The following is a 6,569-nucleotide window of genomic DNA, read 5'->3' as shown; positions in this document are numbered from 1 at the left end:
CCCTGAACCTCCTGAACTGGGATGGGGGAAGGCAGGAAAATCTGGGATTGCAGCCCTGAGCTTTGTGGGAGTGCAGGAGCTGGAATTCCAGGCTGGGGGAAAAGCAGGAAAATCTGGGATTGCAGCTCCTGAGCCAGGCTGGGGACAGGCAGGAAAATCTGGGATTGTGCAGGCCTGAACCTCCTGAACCGGGATGGGGGAAAGCAGGAAAATGTGGGATTGTGCAGCCCTGAACAACCCTGGGGGAAAAGCAGGAAAATCTGGGATTGTGTGGCCCTGAACAACCCTGGGGGAAAGGCTGGAAAATCTGGGATTGTGCAGCCCTGAACCTCCTGGGGAAAAAGCAGGAAAATCTGGGATTGCAGCCCCTGAGCCATCTTGGGGGAAAAGCAGGAAAATCTGGGATTGCAGTCCTGCAGCTCCTGAGCCAGGCTGGGGGAAAAGCAGGAAAATCTGGGATTGGAGATCCTGAGCATCCTGAGCCAGGCTGGGGGAAAAGCAGGAAAATCTGGAATTGCAGCTCCTGAGCCATCTTGGGGAAAAAGCAGGAAAATCTGGAATTGCAGCTCCTGAGCCATCTTGGGGAAAAAGCAGGAAAATCTGGAATTGCAGCTCCTGAGCCAGGCTGGGGGAAAAGCAGGAAAATCTGGAATTGCAGCTCCTGAGCCAGGCTGGGGGAAAAGCAGGAAAATCTGGAATTGCAGCTCCTGAGCCAGGCTGGGGGAAAAGCAGGAAAATCTGGGATTGCAGCTCCTGAGCCAGGCTGGGGAAAAGCAGGAAATCTGGGATTGCAGCTCCTGAGCCAGGCTGGGGGAAAAGCAGGAAAATCTGGAATTGCAGCTCCTGAGCCAGGCTGGGGGAAAAGCAGGAAAATCTGGGATTGCAGCTCCTGAGCCAGGCTGGGGGAAAAGCAGGAAAATCTGGGATTGCAGCTCCTGAGCCAGGCTGGGGGAAAAGCAGGAAAATCTGGAATTGCAGCTCCTGAGCCAGGCTGGGGGAAAAGCAGGAAAATCTGGGATTGCAGCTCCTGAGCCAGGCTGGGGGAAAAGCAGGAAAATCTGGGATTGCAGCTCCTGAGCCAGGCTGGGGGAAAAGCAGGAAAATCTGGAATTGCAGCTCCTGAGCCAGGCTGGGGGAAAAGCAGGAAAATCTGGGATTGCAGCTCCTGAGCCAGGCTGGGGGAAAAGCAGGAAAATCTGGAATTGCAGCTCCTGAGCCAGGCTGGGGGAAAAGCAGGAAAATCTGGGATTGCAGCTCCTGAGCCAGGCTGGGGGAAAAGCAGGAAAATCTGGGATTGCAGCTCCTGAGCCAGGCTGGGGGGTTCATGTGGGGAAAAAATGGATCCAGGGAGAGCTCAGAGCCTGAAGGGGCTCCAGGAGAGCTGGAGAGGGTTTGGGATAAAGCATGGAGGGACAGGGAATGGATTCCCACTGGGAAAAGTGAGGTTTGGATGGGATTTGGGAGGAATTCCTGGCTGGATAGAATTCCCAGAGATCCTGGAAGTGTCCAAGGAGCAGCCTGATCTCGTGGGAGGTTCCTGCAGGTGCTTGGAATGGCCCCTTCCCACCCAAACCTTTCAGTGATTTTCATGATTTCTGTGATTTCAGTATCTTTAAAAAAGATTTGGGGAGGTTTAGATGGGATTTGGGAAGGAATTCCTGGCTGGATGGAATTCCCAGAAATCCCTGGCAGTGTCCAAGGCCAGGCTGGAGCAGCTGATCCCATGGGAGGTTCCTGCAGGTGCTTGGAATTGGATCATCTTGAAGGTTCCATTTTCCCCACCCAAACCATTCCATGATTTTCATGATTTCTGTGATTTCAGGATCTTTAGAGGCACAAAAATAATTTATAATTTTTAATTTTTTGCTTCAAGAGCGTGGTGGGCTCCCTGATGTTGGATGGGGCTGCATGCGGCGGTTCAGGGCCTCTCCTGTACCCGATTTTCCTGAGACAACTTCCAGGTGCAGATCAGACCCAAACATCGCCAGAACAGACCCAAAACTGTGAATCAGCCCCTTAAAAATCTCATTTTCCACATGGAACCCCAGAACTCCTCAGGAGGAATTGCTGCCTTTGATTCCTGAGGAGCAGCTCCCAACTCCACCTTTTCCTTGGATTTCCATCCACTTTTTCCCTGGATTTCCATCCACTTTTTCCCTGGATTTCCATCCGCCTTTTCCTTGGATTTCCATCCACTTTTTCCCTGGATTTCCATCCCCCATTTCCTTGGATTTCCATCCCCCATTTCCTTGGATTTCCATCCACCTTTTTCTTGGATTTCCATCCACGTTATCCTTGGATTTCCATCCACTTTTTCCCTGGATTTCCATCCACCTTTTCCTTGGATTTCCATCCACTTTTTCCCTGGATTTCCATCCCCCATTTCCTTGGATTTCCATCCCCATTTCCTTGGATTTCCATCCACCTTTTTCTTGGATTTCCATCCACGTTATCCTTGGATTTCCATCCACTTTTTCCCTGGATTTCCATCCACCTTTTCCTTGGATTTCCATCCACTTTTTCCCTGGATTTCCATCCCCCATTTCCTTGGATTTCCATCCCCCATTTCCTTGGATTTCCATCCACCTTTTTCTTGGATTTCCATCCACGTTATCCTTGGATTTCCATCCACTTTTTCCCTGGATTTCCATCCACCTTTTCATTGGATTTCCTTCCACCATTTCCTTGGATTTCCAGCCAATTTTTCCTTGGATTTCCATCCACCTTTTCCTCGGATTTCCATCCATCTTTTCCTTGGATTTCCATCCACCTTTTCCTTGGATTTCCTTCCACCTTTTCCTTGGATTTCCATCCATCTTTTCCTTGGATTTCCTCCAGTTTTTCCTTGGATTTCCATCCCCCATTTCCTTGGATTTCCATCCACCTTTTCATTGGATTTCCTTCCACCTTTTCCCTCCCCCCCCTTGGATTTCCATCCACCTTTTCCTTGGATTTCCATCCATCTTTTCCTTGGATTTCCATCCCCCATTTCCTTGGATTTCCATCCACCTTTTCCTTGTCTATCCATCCACCTTTTCATTGGCTATCCATCCATCTTTTTCCTTGGATTTCCATCCACCTTTTCATTAGATTTCCATCCACCATTCCCTTGTATTTCCATCCACCATTTCCTTGGATTTCCTTCCACATTTTCCTTGGATTTCCATCCACCATTCCCTTGGATTTCCATCCACCATTTCCTTGGATTTCCATCCACCTTTTCCTTGGATTTCAGATATTTCAGCCAGAGACCTCTCCAACCTCAGCCATTCTGAGATTTCCACCCAAATTTTAGATATTTCAGCCGGAGACTTCTCCAATCCCAACATTCTCAAATCCCACCTTAATTTCAGATATTTCAGCCAGAGACATCTCCAACCCCTTCCATTCTCAGATTCCCACCTTAATTTCAGGTATTTCAGCCAGAAACCTCTCCAATCCCAACATTCTCAAATTTCCACCCCAATTTCAGATATTTCATCCAGAGATCTCTCCAACCTCAACCATTCTCAATTTTCCACCCAAATTTCTGATATTTCATCCAGAGATCTTTCCAACCTCAACCATTCTCAGATTTCCACATTAATTCCAGATATTTCAGCCAGAGACCTCTCCAACCTCAACCATTCTCAATTTCCACCCAAATTTCAGATATTTCATCCAAAGACTTCTCCAACCCCAACCAATCTCAATTTCCCACATTAATTTCAGATATTTCAGCCAGAGACCTCTTCAATCCAAACATTCTCAGATTTCTATCTTAATTTCAGATAATTCATCCAAAGACTTCTCCAATCCCAACATTCTCAAATCCCACCTTAATTTCAGATATTTCAGCCAGAGACCTCTCCATCCCCAACATTCTCAAATTCTCACCTTAATTTCAGATATTTCATCCAAAGACTTCTCCAACCCAAACCATTCTCAGATCCCACCATAATTTCTGATATTTCAGGCAGAGACATCTCCAACCCCAAAATTCTGAATTTCCCACCCTAATTTCTGATATTTCAGCCAGAGACCTCTCCAACCTCAACCATTCTCAATTTCCCACCCAAATTTCAGATATTTCATCCAAAGACCTCTCCAACCCCAACCAATCTCAGATTTCACCTTAATTTCAGATTTTTCAGCCAGAGACCTTTCCAACCTCAACCATCTCAATTTCCCACCCAAATTTCAGATATTTCATCCAAAGACCTCTCCAACCCCAACCATTTTTAATTTCCCACCCTGATTTCAGGTATTTCAGCCAGAGATCTCTCCAACCCCCAGCCATTCTCAGATTTTCACCTGAATTTCAGATTTTTCAGCCATTCTTCTGATGGCTCCAAGAAATGCTGGCGGCTGCAGGCAGAGGGCAGCGCTGGCTGGGAGTTTGGGAGGGGATTCCTGGCTGGCACAGAATTCCCAGAGGAGTTTGGGAGGGGATTCTCGGCTGGCACAGAATTCCCAGAGGAGTTTGGGAGGGGATTCCTGGCTGGCACAGAATTCCCAGAGGAGTTTGGGAGGGGATTCTCGGCTGGCACAGAATTCCCAGAGGAGTTTGGGAGGGATTCCTGGCTGGCACAGAATTCCCAGAGGATTTTTTGAGGGGATCCTTGGCTGGCACAGAATTCCCAGAGGATTTTGGGAGGGGATTCCTGGCTGGCACAGAATTCCCAGAGGAGTTTGGGAGGGGATCCTTGGCTGGCACAGAATTCCCAGAGGAGTTTGGGAGGGGATTCCTGGCTGGCACAGAATTCCCAGAGGAGTTTGGGAGGGGATTCCTGGCTGGCCCAGAATTCCCAGAGGAGTTTGGGAGGGGATTCTCGGCTGGCACAGAATTCCCAGAGGATTTTGGGAGGGGATTCCTGGCTGGCACAGAATTCCCAGAGGAGTTTGGGAGGGAATCCTTGGCTGGCACAGAATTCCCAGAGGATTTTTTGAGGGAATCCTTGGCTGGCACAGAATTCCCAGAGGAGTTTGGGAGGGGATTCCTGGCTGGCACAGAATTCCCAGAGGAGTTTGGGACGGAATCCTTGGCTGGCACAGAATTCCCAGAGGATTTTGGGAGGGAATCCTTGGCTGCACAGAATTCCCAGAGGAGTTTGGGAGGGAATCCTTGGCTGGCACAGAATTCCCAGAGGATTTTTTGAGGGAATCCTTGGCTGGCACAGAATTCCCAGAGGATTCTGGGCTGGTTTTGGATCCCTGGAGTGCCCAAGGCCAGGCTGGAAGGAGCTGGACGAGCTTTGAGGTCCCTCCCCACCCAAACCCGGCTGGAATTTCGGCATTCTGAAGGTTCAGCAGCGCCTGAATTTCAATTTTAATATCAACGAACAAACCTGCTTTTAAAAATTGGTGCTCTATAAAGTTGAAATCTGTTCTAAATAAGAATTTTGGACTTTTTCTGCGAGACAGTTTCCTTCAGGGCAGTCTGGTGCTGCGTTTTAACCAAAATTCAGCTTTTTTGCTCGGGTTTTAGGGCTGTGTGGAATATTTGGGGTAATGGATGAACACATTTATCCTGTGCCTGTATTGCAGTGAGCCCAGTGGGGCAGTGTGGTGCTGCGTTTTAACCAAAATTCGGCTTTTTTGCCCAGCAGGGCAGTCCTTGGTGCTGCGTTTTAACCAAAATTCGGCTTTTTTGCTCGGTTTTTGGGGCTCTGTGGAATATTTGGGGGTAACGGATGAGCGAGTTGAGGCTGTGAATGTTTTCCAGTGAGCCCAGCAGGGCAGTGTGGTGCTGCGTTTTAACCAAAATTCAGCTTTTTTTGCCCAGCAGGGCAGTCTGGTGCTGCGTTTTAACCAAATTCAGCTTTTTTGCCCAGCAGGGCAGTGTGGTGCTGCGTTTAACCAAAATTCGGCTTTTTTGCCCAGCAGGGCAGTCTGGTGCTGCGTTTTAACCAAAATTCGGCTTTTTTGCCCAGCAGGGCAGTCTGGTGCTGAGTTTTAACCAAAATTCGGCTTTTTTGCCCAGCAGGGCAGTCTGGTGCTGCATTTTAACCAAAATTCAGCTTTTTTGCCCAGCAGGGCAGTGTGGTGCTGCGTTTTAACCAAAATTCGGCTTTTTGCCCAGCAGGGCAGTGTGGTGCTGCGTTTTAACCAAAATTTGGCTTTTTTTGCCCAGCAGGGCAGTCTGGTGCTTGCGTTTTCACCAAAATTCGGCTTTTTGCTCGGTTTTTAGGGCTCTGTGGAATATTTGGGGTAACGGATGAGCGCGTTGAGGCTGTGCCTGTATTGCAGTGAGCCCTGCAGGGCAGTCTGGTGCTGCGTTTTAACCAAAATTCGGCTTTTTGCTCGGGTTTTGGGGCTCTGTGGAGTGTTTGGGGTGACGGATGAGCGCGTTGGGGCTGTGAATGTTTTCCAGCGATCCCAGAGTGAGAAATCTCCCGGCCCGAGCTCTCGGCAAACGCTTTTCCCCTCCTGCTCCCGCAGGCAGCCAAGGAACCCGCCCCCGAAATGTCCCTTAATTGAGCTCCCCGAGCTGCTAATTGTGAGTGCAACAAAAAAAAAAACCACAAAAAACCACAAAAAAACCACAAAAAGCCACAAAAAAACCCACAAAAAAACACAAAAAAACCCAC

The sequence above is a fragment of the Melozone crissalis genome, unplaced genomic scaffold (assembly GCF_028551555.1).
Source record: "Melozone crissalis strain CALT ecotype California unplaced genomic scaffold, PUWL_Pcris_2 ptg000538l_1, whole genome shotgun sequence".
Taxonomy (NCBI): domain Eukaryota; kingdom Metazoa; phylum Chordata; class Aves; order Passeriformes; family Passerellidae; genus Melozone; species Melozone crissalis.
This window is presented reverse-complemented; position numbering follows the sequence as displayed.